This window comes from Lepisosteus platostomus, chromosome 14 (assembly GCF_059453375.1).
Source record: "Lepisosteus platostomus isolate fLepPlt1 chromosome 14, fLepPlt1.hap1, whole genome shotgun sequence".
In the NCBI taxonomy this organism is placed as follows: Eukaryota; Metazoa; Chordata; class Actinopteri; order Semionotiformes; family Lepisosteidae; genus Lepisosteus; species Lepisosteus platostomus.
This window is the reverse complement of record NC_142624.1, coordinates 38001423-38023304: the sequence shown is the minus strand read 5'-3', so window position 1 is coordinate 38023304 and position 21882 is coordinate 38001423. Positions and strand designations below refer to the sequence as shown.

The 21882-nt window shown below is 39.6% G+C and overlaps 1 protein-coding gene and 1 long non-coding RNA gene across 3 annotated transcripts in view; one reads left to right on the top strand and one right to left on the bottom strand.

Annotated features, from left to right (window-relative positions):
• The first annotated feature begins 215 nt into the window (after positions 1-215).
• The window catches only part of gli2a (GLI family zinc finger 2a), a 104330-nt gene continuing 82663 nt past the window's right edge, over positions 216-21882 (top strand). Inside the window, exon 1 of one of the 2 annotated variants that reach the window (XM_088606181.1) lies at positions 216-774. The gene's annotated coding sequence lies outside the window, so the exon portion shown is untranslated. Of the gene's footprint in view, positions 775-21092; positions 21169-21882 lie in introns of those variants that run through there. The other variant, XM_088606182.1, reaches the window with a different exon arrangement.
• LOC148649454 (uncharacterized) lies at positions 18128-21881 on the bottom strand. Its single transcript, XR_015926356.1, has 3 exons — positions 21057-21881; positions 19944-20024; positions 18128-18815 (listed from the first exon to the last, which is right to left on the bottom strand). It is a non-coding gene; the product is annotated as an uncharacterized LOC148649454 (long non-coding RNA).

Genomic DNA, 21882 nt, shown 5'->3' with positions numbered 1-21882 from the left:
TTTTCAGGGTATCGGTTCTAAATTTCACTAAACGTGACGGAAAACGGAGTTGCTTAACCATTAAACATGCTTGAAATAGCTCTGTTGTTTTTTGAAGACGAGCCACCCTTCAGGACGGGGGCATCGCGTTCCCGTTTGCTTTTCTTTTTTTGTGTGTGGAAAAATAAGAACAATAAAAACTTTCCTCTAACTTCACTGCATGATTCAGCAAGCCCATCCCATCTGGTGTAGCAAATGGTGGAACTCACCAGGGAAGTAGAGAGGAGTGAGATAGAGAGAGGGAGAGAGGGGGTCAGACTGAAAACAGATCGGGCTGGAGATTTCTGTAGTGGAACTCGTGTGAGAACAAGCGACAGACAGAAGTCGTCTCCGATACAGATTGCTCCATATTTTATAGCCTGTAAAACATACAACGCGAAGCCTTGTTTTTAAAGAAAAGGATTAGAAAACTTTGCCGAGTCGAGATGATGGACTGTGGAATGTAACAGCAGTACTCTTCTCCCTTAACTTTATGAATAATCCTGAGAAGCAAAGTTACACTGAACTTTCTCCAATCTTTCTTTCACCTTATCCCGAGTCCCCCTATGTTCTGATATGAGGTAGATGGATTTTCTCAGCACCTTAAACGGGACTTGCATCTTGTTACTTTCTGACCTACAAAGTATCCCGTAAAAGTAACTACTCGATCGCATTTAGACTGAAGATTGAATTGGACAAACTTAATTCTGCGACACCGGGGTCAAATCACCACCGACATTACACACCATCCTTGAGGTAGGTAAATGTAACGATTTCCTCTTGGTTTTACTAACGTTAATAGTTTAACATTTAAAAATTACCAACTAGTCTAAACTTGTTTTCATGTGGTATATTTTTAAAAGTTAAATGTAATCAAAAGTAATGTAAAGGGTGTGCTTGTCTAAGTGTATGCGAGGTGTCTCGTGTTGTCCTTTCAGCAATTGTATCCACATTTTCTGCAGTTCTACAGTTACTGTTGTTTGTATTCAACAAAAATGCATCAACAAAACACGAAAGGCGAGATGGCACCGACGTTACTTTTCAAATCTTATTTGCACTGTCCACTTATTTGGCACTGGAATCTCAAAAATGCGCTCTAGCAATGCAACCCATATGTGAAGTGATTTGATCAAAAACGTCTTGGGCGCCAATCTCATTAGCGGTTCGTACTACAGAAGTTTTCAGAGCGATCAGATGGATTCAGACCTTCTCGTAAGTAATCGCGAAACTAAAACAAACGCTCCTCTTAGAAATCTTTCCTCGATTTCCTTTTAATTTCCCATATATCCGGTGCACACAGCGTGTAGAGATAAAGTATCGGTAACTCTGGCTGCTCTGAGAGAGATCACATGGTGCTTCAGTGTGCAGCGCGTTTGCATGTTTGTCCTACCTGTTCGGAATCAAGCCCGCTTACCCGCGCACACCAGTTTCAAATCCAACACAGAGGACCTGCCCGGTTAGCTCGTAAGAAGATGTTGAAGCGCAACTTTCAAACAGCCTAAAAGTGCATCGTAATTAACTGAAATTAGCCGTTTTTGCATGGGCAGGCTTGAAAAAAACAACAACAACACATTTGGCATTTCACATTAATCGTTGCAGAAAACTTATTGCATTTCTGATTTCGTTAAAGACTTTCTTTGGATTAATGTACTGGTCTCCTGTTGCAGTTTCTTACACTTTAAATACCAGATAAACGTCCCGTAACCACCACATCGCAATTTAAGCATTATTTAACAAGACATGTTTATGCCTTGTTACAGGGCATGTGGAGGGAGCCGTGTACTTGCTGAATATGATAGGAGAGACCAGGATAGTGTTTGACCACTTGCGGAATAAAGACTGACACAATTACGCCTGAAGTACTACAGTTAAGGCCAATAAAAGCCGTCCGCTAAATCTCTCAGGTCAGGAAGATAGCAGGCTGATTGTTGAAAGTTGTTGAGCTTGCTGCTGGTTTGCTGTTTGCATTCCAGACCGTAAAACCAACAAACACTCGTGCTTTTTGTGTCGTTCAAGCACTGCCATGTTTACTGAAGGTTTATTTTTTTCAAAACAGAGTAATGAATTGTAATGATTATACCCTTGAGAAGAGTAACGAAGTTTAGCCACCCTTTAGCTCGGTACAGACCTCCAGAAGACAGCCGGAGAGGTATCATTTGAATGTGGAGACGCTCAGTTTATTTTCATTTAACTTTTATTTGTGGGAGGGGTGACTGAATGGGACTGGCTAATGAAGCACTTCAGGGCACTAATGCTGAAATTTCCAACATCCTGCTTTCATGTGCCAATTTTGTAAACCAAGTTACAAGAGCTCTGGGTCATTAAAACTAGTGTACGTATGAATTATTAAAGAATTGCAAGTAGCCACAAGCTTGTTACTGCAAATGTTAGGAATAAAACCTATTTCGTTAAGATTTCTTCAGAAAAAAAGGGGACATCTCTTGAGCATAAACAGAGGTTTCAAAGATTAAAAAATGCGGAGAAAAGTTCTAAATGGCCAATTTAAGTCCTCAAGAAAGCTAGCTGGTGGGAAGTGTGTTTTTTTATGTCAGGGCCTGATTGCAGTGATTAGCATAAGAAAAAAAAGTTTTAGTGCATTTACTATTGTGCTCTATGAAGAGTTCCAGCAGTCAGGCAGAAGAGACTGAAAAGACGCAAAGAAATGATGGGCTATTCAGATTATTCAGCAGGCCAGATCTGGTCATCAGACTCCCGGATCTGTGATTAGGATGTTACTTTCATCTCCCCAACCGCCATTCTGCTGCGTTTTTCACACGTTCCTTTTTACTCGGGGGTGTATTGATTGGGTTTTCTTCTGTGGAAATCTGTGGAAAATTTAATGAACCAAATGCTGTAAAAGAGACTTTTTAAAACGTGTCAGAAAAACCGTGTAATACCGATGAAATCTGGCATGCATAAGGAGCCTCCGGGAGGTTTGAATGAAAACTGAGTAGAACTCCCCACTGGGTCAATTCAAAAGTTAAGACAAGAACCGGACTATTTTACCAGACAGACATGAACACAGTACCAATTAAGCTATTTAACATTAGATGTCATTTTTGGCATCCTCCCAAAATGAAATTCCTTGCTGGCCAGACCTGAGCTGGCCAGACTAGCCGACACTGAGTTTATTAAAAGTGCAGGCTGATGACTAGAGTTGCACTTAAGAATTTTCCAAAATAGCAGCTGATACATGATTAATCTGAAAGAAATGCCCCAAAGCTTTTACGTGCATAGCAATTTGTCTATAGTATAAACTCTCATTGTTTCCTACAACTGGAACAGTATAAATGCCAGTATACAGTATGTCAGTATTGAAATATTAAGAAGGCTAGATATATTATGACACATATTGCAAAACAAGAATGTATTTGCTATATTTATGTGCATGGCTTTTTTGTTTACTGCCCCAATTAGCTGTATTTTTTAATTTCTGAGGAATATCAGAAATCATAAATCAAATCACAAAATTTAACACACTCATCACTTATTAGATTGGAACCGTGCTCGAGATTTGGATAACAGTATTAATACTGTTCCTCTGTTTTGCACTGATTTGAAAAACCATATAATTAGGTAACTTAATGTTATACTTTCTCTTGATTTAACTGTTTGGAGAGACTTCTGTAAAAGAAACACCCTTAACTGGGGTAACATATTTCTCTAGATAATAGCAGTCTGTCTAACTGTTGCCACCTGAAAGCTGCTTTAAATTACGATGCTGCAGTGCCATCCTAAAATTGACCACATTCTCTCCAGGACCTCATTTATTATTTACTGCATCAGAATGAGAGACACTTGGTGTTCTGAAGGTTGCATGCAGAACTTCTGAGCAATCCCCCTTTCCCCTCCATCCCTTCTCTGGCGCAAGTTCGGCTTTGAAGCCCAGCTTTACGGCCTCTATAAAACAATGCCCCATTCAGCATTAATTTCACGTTTAATGAGAGGAACCTCTTCTTCAAATCAAAAGAGTCCCAGATCCACAGACAAAAAAAAAATAGAGAAGAAAATGATCCCACTCCCGTGTCCCATTCATCTCATTCCTGAGCCTTAACGAACACTGAAGACAACACACCCGTAATAAAAAGCTTCTTGAAACAAGAGCCCCGCAGCAACTCGATTCTGTATGTACTGTAGAGGACGCAGGAGGACTGATACTGTAGAGGGAAAAGAGCATCATTCCTGAAGTGCACAGTAACCTCTTCATAGGGCTCATCTGCAGTGGCTCTTTGTGTGGCAAACAATGCAATATGTCAGACGGGACCTTTGTGTCTCTGTCCATGAAGAACTGTAAGAGCGACTGAAGTACACTTGTGTTAGGTTGAATTGATTGAAATTTAATGGCTATTAGGGATTGTGAAAGGCAGCGATGTTCAGGCTTGTCTTGGGGTGTTCTAGCAGCGTGCTCAACTTGAGTAAAACCCAGCAGTGGCAGTGGCTGTGCTCTTCTGCAGTTTCAAAGGTTGCTGTTTGAGACGCGTCTCCTCTGTGACTAGAAACGATTCCTGCGTTTCCCATCTAGTGCTGCATACTCCGGCTATCCTTTTCATTCTCACTGCAGCCTTTGAGGTTAATCAGAAGCACTTCACATTTGGTTCAGAAAAGCTTTTGGACAGAAGAAAAAAAAAACAATCTCATTTTTATCTTATTATAGACTGGATGTAGTTTTTGGAAAGGAAGTTGTGTCATAGGGGTAATATTAATGCCTCTGCAAACCAAGACAATGTGAATTTTATTGAGGTAAACAGAGATGAATATTAAATTAAAAAGAAATTTAAAAATATACACCCGTATCGCAAGAGTGATTATAGACTTGACTTCTGATCTCATTAGTCCTTAGAGCCCTCACGAGCCCAAGCTCACTAAAAAAACAATGCGATTAAGAAAAAAATCTGCCAATCAGCTTCTCAAGAGGAGTTGCGTTACAGTTTGTTTTTCCTTCAAGGAGAAAATGTTATTGTTAATCTCATTCAAGATGAATATTTCCTTCAGAATTAAAAAGTACACCGTAGTCTGCTCATGAAGCAAAAAGATCTTTACTTACTTGGGTATCCTTCAGAGCACTAATATTTTTGTTTTCTGATAACTTCCCAAATCCCACCACTGACTGACTCCACGCTGAGAATATTTTCTTAAGACGTTGTGCACAGCTGCACTTTCTAAGAACATGTGCTGACAGTGATGTACAATTACAAGCTGACCATCACAACTCAAGTATAAACAGCTCCATTTTCAAACCAAACATTATAGTTCAAAGATCTTTTATATCATAATATTATAATTCTGTAGTGCAGATTTTTGTTACAGATGTAACATTAAATTGCGAAGTTTGAAAAAATGTGGAACAAAAACGTTTGTTACATCTTCTAACTCAATTGTTTGGTTGGCCTTAGGTACCTTGAGGTGTTAACAGCAGCTAATAAGTTATGTATCAGTAATTCACAGTAGGAAGCCCAATAATGGTCTGATAAGATAACAGGCATGTTTCTAACATTCTGTCAATAAAATAATCAACCAAGTTTTGGGACTTTTTATTTAGGTAAAGATAAATTATTTTAGAGCTGGCTTTTTTAAAGCTAATTCTTCTTTTTAAAATAGCTTCCACATTTACATTTTAAAATTGATTTGTCTGTTTGGATTCAATCACCATGAAATGCAGTAGTAGGTTTACAGATTTAGGTTAAAGAAAGGGTTAGAGGCGACAGGCCCCACAGAGAACAATTAAAACTGAATCTACTCTATAAAGTCTTTCTTTTGAATCCAAACTAGTATGCACTAATTGTAACAGACAACTCTCTTCAGGCACATGAAGGTACTCCAAATCTAGAACAACATCTTTTGACTTGTAACTTGAATTAAAATCGAAAGATTTTCATAGCTTCTCTTTATAGGGGCAGCAGTTGATCATAGAAAAAAACAACAACATTAAAATCACTTAATGGGGAAAAGGCATTTCCATTTCAGTATTCTTTGCCTCCTGTTAAACTGCCCTCTGTCAGAATTTTATCCTCAATTTTAGAAGTTCATTCCTTCCAAGACAATTGCTATACATGGGAGTGTTTTCTTTCATTCTGATCAGTGTCCTGCCAAAATAGGAATCTTTTTAATGACTAGAAACATGATGGTGAACAGAAGCAGCACCTGAACCAAATCTCAGGTTTCATTCTCAGATATAGGGCAGCGGTATGCAGATGCTTGTGTTTGTGAAGGAAGTGCAATTATTTATGTTAATCTCAAGAACTGTAGGCAAGGCAAGGGCCATGTGATTCATGGACAGATTAGAATCGAGAGCCATATCTCTACAGTGTGGAGAAAAGCAGATGGCGGGGAAAAAGATGATCAGGGTGTTTCTTGTCAACCTACATTCACTTTGTGTTTGGCTGATGCCAAAAATTTGGCCAAGGCTCAGGACTCACTGTGTTAGTCCCTCAATTTTTCAAATTCATGTAAACTGTAGTGAAACATTTTTAGCTAAGTCTGAAACACTGCAGCTTAGGTTGGAAGTAAAATAAAAATGAATGGTCCCTTTTCATTCCAGCTATTGAGAAAACTCATTTTTTTACTTTTGATTTTATAAAGGATTATAAAGAGTTGTTATTGACAGGGTTAAGGGATGCTTCTGGCTTAGGCAAATGTCTTTTGAAACACTTAGAAAAAAGTAATTCTGTTTGTGATTGTAACTATAGTATTTTCCTAATGATGCAATTTTCTGATGATGGGACAAACAGTGCGTTAGTCAAGGAAACTGTAGACTGTGGACAGTGAATGCCTGTGGAGAGGCTATTGTAATCTGGTAAAGTTTGTATGGTGAGGTCACAAAGGCACAAAGTGGATTTATATTAAATATAGTAATATTTAATGTAATATTTAATATAATATGCAACTTCCATCTAAGAAAAAAATTAAATATGCTCAAACAGTAAGACACATGTACAGTACAAGCTGATACATTCTGTGAACAAAGCACACCTACAGTATCTGCTTTTTATGGATTGCATGCATTCAGCAGGAGTGTACTGTTCTACAAAATCTAAGTACTGTACATTTTGTAAAGATTTTGTAAAGAGAATGTAAAGCCATTCTCTTTGATAACAAAAGTTTTCTTTTACAGGGATACTGAGTTAATTTTCTTATGATCTCTCATGCAAATAACTATTAATGTGATTTATATTATATTTAGGTGATTTATATTGCATAATTGGCAGTCTTGTGATGCATTAAGAAAATAATCACATTGTATAGATTACTAACACACTGTATTTCTGGCCTCCTGCAAAAATTAGAAATACATTTCCAAATGCCTTCTCATAAAATCATGTTTTCCAGTTCCTCATAACTGTTGCTGAATATTTCATGCATTAATGGAAATAACAGCTTAGTTGCTATTGGTCCTGGATAGTAAAATAAGGGAAAGAGACTGAAGAGGAAGAATTTGAGATGTGAAAATCTAACATCGAACATCTAATATCTTTGGCACAGAAATGGTTAGATTCAGATAAACCTAGAACAAAAAAACCTGAAGCGTCTGGCTGGGAAGCAGAAATACCTGCTCTAGATCTTACCCATCCTCCCGGGAAAAGAAAATTAAAATTAAACGGATGTAATCTTGTACAGAGTTCACACAGTGTATAGTAGGTTTAATTGGTGAATTTAGCCACAATCCAATACACTGGTGTCAGAGTTCCACAATACTTGTCTTTAACAGTGATTTATAAGGTCATGGGGTTATAAGAACAGTTCATTGAGCGTAGACTTGGGTTTATTTCATTCGCTAATCTAAAATAAACAATGGCTAGCATTCCAGCGTGTTTTTCTCCCCCACTACAGAAGAGGAGTTGCAGATGTCCGCTCAGTGGACTAAACCTAAATGCCTTAGTGGTGACTGTGAAACCACAAGGCTGTGTCCTCGGCCACGTTTCTGCATCTCTACAGCAGACATCAGGCTCTGCTGTCGTACAGTCTACATTAAAGTACAGTCAAGTTAGGCTCCCAATCCAGATCAATAAATAAAGCATGAATTATGGAGCTAGTCTCTGCTCTTGCCTCACATTATACTTTATATAGCGCCGAGTAAGTAAATACGATCAAGACCTCAGAGTTAGAAAATCAGACACTTAGAGAATCCAAGATTAGGTGTCTGCAAAATTGCTTTCAGCTGATAGGAAAAGACAGGGAAAGAGTGAGAGATCTATCTACTGTAGCATCATAAAGTAGAAAGGAACCTAGACTTGGCTTATAGGTACACTACTTGGAGTCTGTTAGATGTGCCCTTCAGAGACTCAAAGGTCTGTTCCGTTTTGCTCTACTGCAGCAAACTGTCAGTCAAGGGTCCTCAGTTTTGGCCTCAGAGGGCCTGTGTGCCTGCAGGTTTTCTACAGTGGGCCTCTTTAGAGCACGAGCACCTGGAGAGGAGAGACGTGCTGAACTGGGGCAGTGAACAGTGAGATCTGCCCTGCCGAATGGTTTATGGTCACTTTCAGCAGTCTGAGACTTGATATTGAATTCATCTCCTGAAGGCCTTCCTCACACTTTAATTCAGTGATCCACAATCGCATCTCAAGAGTAATGTGAGGGTAAAAATTATTTCCCTTATTGTGACTTTTAACTCTAAAAGTAATCACAGCCTTATTTTCATCAGTAATGAATTATAGACTGTTTTTTTTTAATTCCAGTGTTTGTTCCATTCTTCCTAGTTTAACAATTGTTTATTACTGACACCCTTTGATGGGCAGAAATGCAATTGCTGAGAATGCAATAAATAGATAAATAACCAATCACAGTAATGAAATATTTACATCTTTAAGACCTAACTATTGGTAGGGAAACCTCAGCAAAGAAACGGTACTTTCTGAGCTGTAACAGGCCTCGCGTACTCGCAGAAGAATCATATGGTCCTGTTGCATTGTGCTTGTTCTGAGAGATATGTTCTTCATTATGTCCATACGTTATGATGAAATTGAAAAGCAGTGAAATGCTGCCAGACCACAGACTCCTTACTGACAGACTAGAAGACGAGCCTAACATGTGGTACTCCAGCACCATGTGTTAGTCTTTAGCAATCAACCCCCCCACACACCCCATCAACAGAACAGCCTACACAGAACACACTACAGGTCAGAGCACTGACGAAGCCAGTTCTGCACTCCTCACTCAGTGCAAAGTAGGGGGATTATTAGCTGTGATTGCAGTCTTCATTTTCTAGTCCATCAGAGTTTTCTGGTACCTTATAACTCAAGCTCATAACCCCAGAAGGTTTTCTACAATGTCTGCTCCCATTAGTACTTCCTTTAAGGAAAATTAAAGTCAGCTGCTGTTTGACAGTTCAGTTTGGTAAACTTGAGAAGTGGTAATGACAGGGGCAGAAAGGCTTTTAAAACGCAATCCTTTTGGAAGTACATTTCAGAGTACCTTCCCTTAATAGTGCTGACAAAAGGAGATTAATTGATAGGTTAGGTTTAGCATAAAATGGAAAGATCAGGATGCTTTTGTCATCAAGTTGGAAGACTAATTATAATTTCTTGATGAACAGCTAAACACCTTTTCTACATGTATTGTAGCCTCTGGCTGTCAATTGCTTCCCGCGTAAAGAGGTGTTATTTAGAACATCCTAAATTATTCAATTTCCCTTGCTAAAGCACACTTCACAGAGGCCTGGGATTCGGGCCTTACTCCATTATCACCACTATGGCTGCTGATCTGGTGCAGGAAGCAACTGACACAGACCTGACTAATGTAATTGACCGCTTACTGCTATTCAAATGCTATTTGAAAGCTTAGCTCAGGTTAATAAAAAAGCTGGCAAATGGTGTTGAGTGCAAAGGGCATGCAGCAGTAAGCTCTTGTTGAGACCAGGGGTGACAGGAAAGGCATCCAAACTCCATTTTCACTCTCTGGAATAGTACAGTATCGAATGAATTCTGAAAGTATGGTTTTGCTTAATATACGAGAGAACTCATTCACCTACCTTCTGGACTTTACTGTGGGAGGGTGACTTCTAGTATGATTACATGTAAGAATTCTGTAAAATAGCTTGATAGTAAGCAACTCATTAATTTCAATAGGAATTTAATCAAACTCCATGAAAGTCACAGATGAAAGTAGAATAAATCAAACACAATGTTTACAGGCAGGGAATGGTGTAACTGAAATGTTGTGGGAATGGCTGATTCAGTGGTAAAATGAATAAAAGATCCAAATCTTTTGTATATGAAATGTGTAAGCTTATTTTGATTACCATTGTAAACTAATCTTAAACTGACAGAACTACAGTACTAGAAAAAAATTGGAAAAAATAGTCTTTTAAGGACATTTTAGTGTAAAACACAAATTTAAAAGTCAGTAATTAGAAATAAAACAGCTTTGAAAATATTGCAATTGTAAACTTCCAGCAAAGTAATTAGTTATTTTTGTTGCAGTTGGCTTTTGGAGCTGGTGGTACAGATATCAGTTTTCAGTCTCTGAAAGGGTTTAGTGACACCTATCCTTTCTGTGGGACTAAGGCGTCATTCCACTCCTAAGAGCCAATAATCATAAGAAGGAGCTGTGTTCTAGGCACCATCATACAGCTTTGTTTTTAAGAACCTTGTCACCCTGCTTGCAGAAACTTTTTTCAGGTTTTCTTTAACCTGAAACTGAAATAGAATAGATCTCTCACGCTGGGCAGGGCGCAAGAAAGGCTGCAAACGAGAGGAGCCCATTTTGGTAGTTAGTATGGATTTGGTAGTTAGCTTATCGATCAGAGGATCGGGTCTAGCTGTTTCCTGAAAGAAGCCAAGGTGTCGGCTTTAACAACATGGCTGGGTAATTTGTTCCAGCCTCCCACTGCCCTTTGGGTAAAGAAGTGCTTCTTGTTCTCCGTTTTAAATGCTCTTCCCTGTAGTTTGTGATTCCGTCCTCCTATTTGTCTTTCACTTGTTCTTTCTCGAGTACTCCACCGGGTTGAATCTGTCAGTGCCTTTGAGGATTTCGAACACTGGTTCCGGGACCCCTTGTAGTCTTCCATGTTTGGACAAAGGTATTTTTAAAAACCTCCGTACGGCAGGAGGCGAGTCCGGAGAAGTGATTCTTCTTCCATGCCCACATATTTTGTATATAATGAAGCCAGGTTTTCTTACAAGACTGTTTGGCTACTTGTTCCAGCTAAATGGTATCATTAGCCACCCAGAAAACTAGTCTGTGCACCTTGGAGTTTGCCTTTGAAATAAGCACCACTGGAGAGTCAGTATCCAGCAGCTCCCCAATTCTTTGTAACGATATAATTTTGGGGTAGGGTTATGTTCTTTATTTTTAACGGTGCATTTCAGTTTAGTTTGGTCTGACAAGCCAGTTGGCCCATATTTAAAGTAGTTATTGTGCTGGTTTATTCAGGGAGACGGAGTAAATCCAACTGCAAGGGATTTCATTCCACCACTATGGTGAAAACTGTGAACTTAACATCTGTTTGACATTCGCAGGGCCTGAGGAGATCACCCACAGGATATTACTTGCAGGGGGTGAGCTCATATCCATCGGGCTCCGCCTGCCCTTTACAAACTCCCCTCCTTTCTCATAGAAGCCTGTAAAGCTCGGCCTTCAGGCCTCTCTGGCCTGCTCATCTGGAAAGAAAACCCTAGCGTCTCTTGTCCTGTGGCCTCTCACTTTCATTTAAACTCCAGTCTGCATTCTTTTCAAAGCCTGGATATAGAATACTATGGTTTCTTTATGAATGCACCATTTAAGTATTAGTGTGTTCATTTGGTTGAATATCAGGAGCTTTATCGCCAACAAGTTGAGCTTTGGATGTTTCTTTGCTGATGCCAAACCACTGACTAATCAGGCCTTAGTTTTGCTTCCAGAAACGTAATTCCCTGCAAACACAGAAATTCAGTAATGTAGCATGACAAGACTAACGTTTTATAAAACTAATCGCTGCTGGCCACACAGTGTCACTCAGGCTGCAGCTAGCATGCTCTGAGACTCTGCCTGATGTTAAGTGGAGGGCCTGCGTGTTGGCAAGGCCTGTAACCAGAGTATTCTATATTCAGGGGAGGATGGCCGGTTCTCAGGAAATTTTGCCGGTTTTTGTACTTCGAAACAAATTATATACGACCTTGTTGTTCTTGTTAAACCACTTGAAGGAAAGGGTGCATGTCGTATTTAGTTAGGCCAAAATTGAAGGGAAACACGATGAATAAGTGCCTGAAACTTAACTGTGGTTTTAACTATGCAAAGCACTGCAATCCATTCAAAATACTCCCGTCAACAAAAGGCAGAGGTTGCACTGTTCAACAACATGCATATGCTGGCTCATATTGTCTTTCTCTGCAGGGAGAGGTACTGTACGTGTAAGAGTTACACACTTATACAAGTTTAGTTTAACATTGGCGGCATCAGCTGGATGTATCTGGAATACTGCTAAGTTAAAAAAAATGGTTTGTTTTATTGATTTAATTTAAGAAGATCTTAAAAATACTCAGCAGTGTGATATATTCTTTGGCATGAGGAGCTGAACCTCAGTGTAAATTGAAAGAAGATGTTCACATTGAATACCAGTTCTGAGAATGTTCAGTCTTATTGCAGTCTAATACAGTGACAGGCCAAGCCCATGTAATGATTATTTATTAGCAAAGTAAACATAAAATGGTCAACAAGCCAAAAACTTTTTTTCTTATGACTTATGAATATACATTTATGTGAAATGAATACTCCTATGCCTGAAAAGATGTTAGCGCTGTTGTCTCTTAGCCAGACATATCATAGCGTGTCAAAGTGATCCAGGTATCTGACAGATTGTGCTACTGTTTGATATGCTGTAGGATTTACTCATTCATCTTTTTTTGATTGGCTGCATCCTTGTCTTCCAAAGTAACTTGGAAAGTGAAAATGCCTCATCAAGTAAAGGACATAACATTAGAGCTGGAAAAAACAATCTTCTGTGATGTATTTATTTTTACTTAAGAAAATGGACAGGTTAACATATTTCTCTAATTTTACTTAAAGAGTAGGTATTAATTTGTACAGAATTACACTGTCATTCTGGATCATTTTTTGCAAAATGATAACTTGCCCATTATTGTGACACAACATTTCCTAGGGACAAATGTCATTAATAAATTCTTAAGCGGTTTCGTTAGTTGAAAAAAAGTGAAGCAAAAATAAAATCTTGTAAGTAAAATTAAAGGTTTGCATGGTACTCTTAAAATCTGCAGGGGAAGTCTACATTGGTAAAGCCACAGTGGTAAACCTGGCTTTTTGAAACCAGCTGCGTTTTGTCTGAATGAACTGGTTGCTTTTTATACAGGAAATGGGTTGGACTGTGGCTAGTTGAATAGTTCCACTTACTCACACAGCACTGTCTTTAGGGGTATGTGATGGGGAATATCACAGTCCAGCAGATGTCCACCTGCAAATTAAACAGCAGTGACCTTATAATTTTCTATGTGGGGAGTGACTAATAGCCCTTAAAAACATTTTTGTTTTTGCCCAGCGAAGCATTTTTCACCATATATACATCAAAGTTAAGACACAGTTTTTCAGGGCTGTATGTGAATGATGTGTAATCCAGATTGTAAATCTTTGTTGTGATGGCTAATTTTTCACCTCTGTACATGCAACTGAAAAATTCAAGAAATGTACAGCACAGTCTGTATGAACTGCTTTTTTTAAATATTTGAAAAAAAATATGCCAACAACAGGAACACTTTCTATTTTGTTGATCTAAAAGTGCCTGCTCTTTTTTTCTAAATGTCATTTTCATTTTGTTCTCTTGCTGCTGTTTTGGTTTGCCCAACATTGCACAGCTTCCAGAGAGGAAGAAAACAAACTGAAAATAAAAAGGACTGGTAATTTCTGGCTCCCCTGCTGTTTATTTGCGTCAAACACATGAAACCCAACGCAATGTGCGTTCTCTATTTTGCAAGCACCAAAGACACTGCTGCACCAGTAGGGCTGGTTGAAGACATTTAAGAGTCACACAAAGAGAGCATGGTTGCTTGGGAATGCTCCCCAGAGCTTTATCTCCAGTACATTGCCCAACTAAATCAAGCCTATTGAACAGCTTCCTGGACTGTATAGGATCATCATTGTGGTCCAGTCATGCGTTTAGGGCTCGTTTGGTAATTGTTGCAGTTTCCAACCACTTCTCAAAGAATGTGGCATTCCTTGCAATACCCTTTTCCTTTCACCCTGTCTAGCAGACACTAGCTGCTCCAACTGCTGCTGTTTCAGCTTGTAGTGGGCTTACACTGTCAGTATGCTGCAATGTTTGATGGAACTCTAAGTTACAGAGAACGCACAACCAGGTCAACTTTCGTCATGGATAAATCCTTAAGAATGATTTTTCCCCTAACAATTTTGAAAAGGCATGACACAGCGGGACATTGACATGTCGGAGAACTGCACAGCATATGCTGCTGGTCGTGAAAAGGGGATTAGTCATACATCGATCAGTGTGAATATTTGCACTATACCCCCGTCGATAATGAAGCACGTGGAAACTTCCAGGCAAGTGTTTCCAGTGAATTCTTGCTTTTACAAAGAGATGGATCCCTGAAAAAAGTGAATGTATGTGGTGTACGATAAGCAAAAACATCAGATTGTTCCTTACAGAATTCTTTAATGTAGCGAGCGTCCACTAATGCTTGTGCAATCCTTAATTCCTGCTAGATCTCCACTAGAGATGATGAGGTTCTCTCCGGATTTCATGACCTAAAAAGTGCTCCATCTCAATCAAATTTACTAAGTTGCTTTTTCATTTCTGAAATGCAAACAGGATCTCATAACTGCACAATCAAAATGATTGATATGTGATCTATTACAACAAAAGACGAAATGTCTTGTGAAGCTGATCTAGTGGCTACAACAAGGTTGCCATCGAGTGTAAGTATCTTGATTGTTAGCTTTGTGTTTAAGGGACACAGGGGGATTTGAAACTTTACCTTTAGGAAACTACAGGGGCTAAGAAAGAATAGACACAGGGAGGCTGAACATCTTCAAACAAGAAGACCCTTTGATATCTGTTTGCATTCCTCAGCTCTGCTGAAAGGCAAGCTGAGGAACAGGATTGGAGGATCCCTTACAATGAAACAAAGTAGCTAAACAAACACGTTTCTTTTCAAATCTGAAGATGAGCAGAGAAGCAGTCTGAAGGGATGCCCTCAAAAATTGTTTCATGAAGCATTTTGATGTCTGAATGCAAGGTGCTGGCATGCTCAATTTAAACACCATTCATCTTCATAATGATAATGATGGCTTTCTTTAAATTATTCTGATTAAAGGTCATCCCTCAGCAAAGGTTAATCAACATTGGAAAGTACTAGAAATCTCAAGGAAAAAAAAAGAAAATGAACTTTTTAAAGAAAAGCAAATTGAAAAAGAAAAGAAAGAAAATGTAACTTCTTTGAAACACACTGCATATTTTGCAGAGCTGTCAACACTCCCACACTTAAAGGTGCTCAGAACGGTGTGTTGTTTCAGCATGCATTCATATCCAACTTATTATTGCATTTCAGATTCTCTTGATAAATGAACAGGAGAATGACATTATTGTTTTTGTTAGATTGACCTTATTATTAATGTCTTCCAATGCAAGCCTAGGATTAACTAGAGCTAACTGATAAAAGTGGTTATCCAGATGTAAATAAACAATGTTCATGAAAGTCATCTACACAGAATGTGTTTCTGAAACCAGTTCGAAAGATGGGCTGAAAGAAATGTAGTAGATTTGTCATGCATCTATTCTTAAAGCAGTTTTTCACTTTTAAGCCATTCTAATTATATTTCCCCTTAAAAAGACCCTTTGCTCACTGATCAGCAGTTACACAAGATCATCAAAAAAGCAGAGCAGATTATTCACCAAATAATGCTGTAGCCTAGTTTATCATCTTGATCCATTTCTCAAGTCATACACTTCAGGAAGGGTCACCAAAATCCACAGGAACCAAAGGGTGAGTGAAAATCTCACTGGTTAAAATGACTGAAGCCTTTAAGTAACATTTCTTTCTCTCCTCTGAAATGGTACTATAATATTAAATTAAATTGCCTGTACCACTTAGGTGTGTTTAACCAACTCATACTTGTCAAAGAAATGAGGAGTAAACACCCCATTTGCTGAACTGTTTGCTTTGGGAGCCTACATTTAACAAAAAACACCAGAGTGAGAGTTCCAGATAACGTATCAGATGAACACAGAAGATAAAGTTTCTAGGCCTCACTGATACTACAAAATAAACGGCTTAGCAAAACAAAAGTCTTTGTTCACCTGCACCCGTGAGGATAGGAATAGGTTTGATTGATCTGCAATGATTTTGTCTCTAATAAATCTGGAAAAATAACTTGAAAATTGCCTATATCGGCTATTCTGATTTTCTCAAAAGAGATCACGCGTATTTCAGTCAGACAGAGGTTTTACTTGAAGGGAAATGGGCTTGAATTGAACTACGGTCACATGTTGCATTTATCACATTTGAAGAAGTGTGGATAATTGCTCTTACACCTGTTGTGTCACTCTCTTCAAAGCAATTACTACAATAAAGAAAACACTCAAAGCTGTCATGCATTCATATCCCAAACCTTTCTTGAAGAGCAGGTTTACTGGAAGGACCCAGAGTTAATATTTTACAAACTCACGTTCTTGGTGATTTCATGCTGCATTTATGAGTTAATGCTAGAAAAATGTAATCATATTTCACCAGGCAAAAATGCCTTGTTGATTAGTCAAAGAAGAGCATGTTAAGAGTTGTAAGGGGAGACATTACAAGAGGCGAAAGGATATTTATAAAAATAAATGGCCTTAATGCACGGAAAAAGGTTGAAACATCTGATTCCAATTTTGTAGAGTATAATTACTCTATCTTTGTGCAGAAAGCAGGGATAGGGGAACTGCTTGGAAAGAGAGGCTTATTTTTCACCTCACATGCATGTCTGTGCAAGGATCTGATTTTTATCTTGAAAATGAGATTTGGCTGTCTGTACTCAGTCTTTTAAGTCTGTCTCTTCTTGTATTTGAAGGTATGCGTTCTGCGTGCAGTATAAAAGCTCATTCATCTGCCATCTTCGAATCGGAGAGGGTGTCAAGTTTGTGTGCCGGTCGGGGTGTGTGCGTCTGTAGGGGGGGTCGCAGGGGGTATTTGTCTAAACCAGCATCTTAACTAAACTTTTCTTTTGAGAACAAAGCCGGGGTGTAATTACTGTTTTGCCAAGATGATCTGATGCAGAAATTGTCCTTGGATATTTTACGACTTCAAAACCTTTTGCAAGAAAAGAATTAGACTCAAGTCCTGAAGTGTAACTGGAGGAGGGAGGAACAGAGCTGTGCGCGGGGGCAGGAGCTCAATTTCCTTTAATAGCTGCCAGACCTCCGTTTTTTCTTCATTGTTATTCATCCACTAACTTCAAACATTACAGCACTTTACTGTACGAAACGTCTTGAAATCGACTGTGCCAGAAATGTTTTGATTAAGCCTTGTTTAAGTAGAGCCTTCATGTTTATTTACTGAGACTTTCCAGGGGCAGTCTACAGCATCTGCACCTGTCTGTAGTTTCATTTCTCTCCTGGTAAACAACCATTATCTGCGCTCTGCTGCCGTTCTGCGGAGAAACATGTCTGCCATACTGGCTGATTGGACATCCCTACAAAATAAAACAGCTCCTAGGAAGCATCCTAAAAGCATGTACTGTATAGGGGACATTAAGTAGTCTTGCATCATGTAGAAAGTCCATAACTGAAAATTAAGGTCTTTATCCCATATAAAACTAAAATAGCCCTCTACTTCATTTCCCCTTCTGTTGGAGAAAGCTTTTGGGTTTTTTTTTTAAAAAAAAGCAGCTTTGTGAGTCATTAATTTGATTCCCTTGTCCATTTCCTGGCAATCAGCTTTGAAATTTGAGTCTCTTAAAAAGCTATTTTTAATGGAATAGTTACTTACCATGGCAATAATCTATGAAAAAAAACACAAAGCCTCACAGTGCACATAAGAGATGAAATAACAGCGAAGCACAGATATACTCTTCTGCTTTCATACCATTGATTTAAGATTTACAGACAATGGGCAAGACTGCATGACAAGGAAAACAGATACATCATGAAAGCAGGATGGTTTCTTTAAAGACATTTTTGCATCTTTTAAACGGGTGTCTGTCCATAAGCATCATGTTTATTCTCACTTTCACAGAATTACATTTTTTTTTAAGGATGGACTTCAGATAAGCACAAGAGTGGAGTAAATGCAATGTAACTTGCGAATTTGTGTTTGCATTCTCAGTGCAACAACAAAGCAACTAAATTCTCATTTGAAAAAAAAAAACACCAAATCGTGGCTGAAGACAGAGCTTCAAAGAGCAATTAGTGGCAAAGGACACCTACTGGAAGTCACCATCCGATTTCGCCTTTTTAATCTTGGTTTTGGACACGTGAACTCTTGACTATGCCCCTCGGTGAGGGAAAGCACACCGGAGCTAGGAGCAGTGGGGATTATCCCGAGAATTTGCCTTGTTCTTCCTCCGAGTCACGTGATCCGGAGACTGATCCCATTCATGCGCCATGCTTGGCAGCGCCGCCGAATGGAGTGCAAAAGTCCTCTCTTGTTGTTTTGTTTGCTTTCTCTACCATCTGTTTGGTGAGCTCCTTGACACCTGTACTGTTCCATCAGTCCCCGGCTCCCTTGTCACCGGCCAGCCTGTCCAGCGTCTTTGAGAGCACATTTGTGGCTGTCCCTCGGAGAGGCGTGGGGGGGGGGGGGGGCTGGTTCTGTCACACACAGCTTTCCTGCACGGCTGGCTTTTCTTCGAAGGTGACTGCAGAGTGAAAGATGTCCCCCTGCCTTTGGGGGAGGAGGGGGGGGGGGGGGTTTGGTGAACTTCCTAAACAAATACAGCTGTTGCAACACCTGAAGGTTTTACTGACGAGTCCTGAGGTTATTTCAACCAAATGCTTAGTGAGACGCTGTACCTACTGTATGTCCGAACCACTCCTGTGGTGAAATCACCATCCCTCTCTCCATCACCAATGTAACTAATGCAGAGGCAATCTGTAATGTGTGGTGTGCTCTAGGCAGTAGCCCTGGGGCTTGGATGAAATGAAGGCAAAGAGGCTGTATTTTAGTGTTAGTGAGCCAAGCTGTAATTTAAATATTGTAATTTTAAGTGCTTTTTAAATTACAAATAGGATTTCCAACCAATAAGTCAACAAGATGGCTCTTTTGAAGGTAAAAACCATGCGGCATTGGCTTTTTACATGTCGCAGTGCTTGTGGTTTACACCACGTTTCCTTGATAAAAGACGTTTTATGTACAGTACTGTGACAGATTCTGTCAAAAAGTTCATAACAATTACAGGAAACGATCCAGCCTTGCTAAAACAGACTGTGATGTAGATGTCGGAGTTGGAATCTGTAAAAGAACAAGCAGGGGTTAATTCCGTGCTGAGTGGTAGAAAGAAAGAATCACAATATTTTCTTGTTTCTTTCTCCTTTCTAGCAAGGGAATTAACCTCTACTTGCGACTTGGAGCATTAACAACACAACACAAACTGGGGCCTGTTTTGTGACCTGATACAAACGGGGCTTCAGGAGGAGCCTAACTAAATCATAATGACTTCGAAACGCTCAGAGGTGACCGAAGGAGACTAAGTGTTTTGTCGAAAAGCAGTCTTGGTCGTCCTTGAAAAAGTACAGAAAGGGTGCGGCCACCCCTCTCCCTGTCCCAGTTCCATCTTTGTGTGAGCATCGCCGGCAGCGGTATACAGCAGAATGAAGAAGTGCTGTATGACTGTGCTGTGTAACATAAGGGAAGAGTTCGAGGTGTTTCAGCCCCTTTTCTTAGCATCTTGTTTGAAGTAAATATTGCGAATTGCGTGCCAGTGACAGAATGGAAAGGACTTCAGTCTTGGCCGTGGAAAAGTGAAACAGATGCCTTCTAACCCTGTTAGCTACCCACTTCTAATCGGCTTACCTTGGCAGGAGTACGGGCGACTGGCTTCACAGAGAGGGTGTCAGGACTGCTCCTCCTCTGCGTTTCAGCCAGGCTGCAGTACTGCGTGAACAGCACATTTGGAGTATTATGGTGATAGCTTCTGCATAAATGTGTGTTCATTTGTGTGGCCATGCAAGCTTGGAATGCTAAGCTTCAGGAGGGAAAATCACGCTACCATTGAAAAGCGAGTTTAGGCACAAGTTAAACGACTGTAGGGCTGTCAGGTGTTAAATGATTGTACATTATAAGCTATAATGTATTAAACATTATAATGAAAACGTATCTTTTTGTGAAAGGAACATGTTTAGAAGTGACCCAGTTACACAGTTACTTCAGTTTTTGAGAAAAAAAAAACAACAAAACCATGAACACTGGACTGTTGCATGTGAAATGTTTACTTTTAAGGATTTTAAGGATTCAGTTCTTAAGTGTAAAGCAAAGCTTAACGCAAACTTTTGATATGACATACTGTATTAAACACACCTAGTCTTGTCCCACACTGATGGGTTTCCCACGCCGGTGTCCAACAGCAGAAACAGAGCAGTCCCGGCCTATGTTTAAAATAACCTTGACTTCTCTCTGGTAATGTCAATTAGCTCCTCAAACTCGCCTGCGAGCCGTCTGAAGCAGCGAATGTATTACTCTACGTCCCCAGGATTACTTACGCAAAACATCACACACCTAAAATGTCATTTAAAAAAATAAAAGGGAAATGTCTAGGAATCGTTATTTCATTCAAAACGCTCGCCTAGCACGATAAAATCCTACTGCAGTTTTGTCAAGTGTAAACTTTTTAGTTTTTCACCGCTGTAGATCTTGTCTTTTATCGTTGCGTTTCTGTCAGGCGTGAACATGGTTTGGGGAGTGTAGGTGGTTGTTGTTGTTGTTGTTGTTGTTGTTGTTGTTGTTGTTGTTGTTGTTGTTAAAACTGCGAGCTCCCCAGCGAGTGAAAAGCTGTGCATGAAGAGTAGTTCACAGAGAAGATGCTCACAGCTGTAACGGCCCGCCGTGTAAATTAGGGTACGTCTTCGTTTTAAAAAATGACTCCCACGTATTACGCCCTATTACGTACGACATACTGTACATACTTACCTATGAGTTGACCAGCAAAGTTCAGTGCGGCTCTCATCTGTACGGTTGGTGTGGAGCTGTCCTGAGCCGAGATCCCCTCACCTCGCACCTCGCACGCTGCTCCCTCCCGCAGGTACAGGGCGCGTCTGAGGCACAACGTCCAACACACACCGCTGACCGCTGCTGCAAGTCCGCTGCCTTTGTTCAAAAAATATTGGAAAAACACGAATGAACTACGGGTTGGTGAGCGGAATACAAAACGGATAACGCGCATTTTAAAGTCTGTGTTTTCTTTTTTTTTTCCTAATTAAAAAAAAAAGCAAAATGATCAGAATTATATCGACTCTGAACATATGTACTCAAAGACTTAATCGTTACAAGGTCTGGGTTCAAGGTGCAGATTCACGGAGTAAACGCTCGTGGAAAGGAATACGCTTGTAGATAAAGCTTTTAATTCATTAATTTCATTCTGAAATATAACTGATACTGTACAGTTGGAAACCACGGGGTTTCCATTGCAAAGCTAAAACTTCACACCACAATCTTCCGCATGTCTGTCTCTGTACCTGTAGCTGTGTTTATACTTAAGGACGTTCTGTTTATCCCAACCCTTTGACAGCAATACGAGAAAGAACTGAATAACCTGTCAGTTCTGTTGCTTTTATTGCGCTTTATTTCAGGTTATGATCCAAATACAAGCTGTTTTAAACACGCAAAGAGAGAGCGAGGATTCTTCTGAAGTAACAAAATAAGTTTTACTTGCTCCGTGCTGCAGTCTAAATGAAAGGGGGAGAAAACACACAAAGCTGAGAAAATCCACTTAAAGTTATATACAAAAACTAAGCCC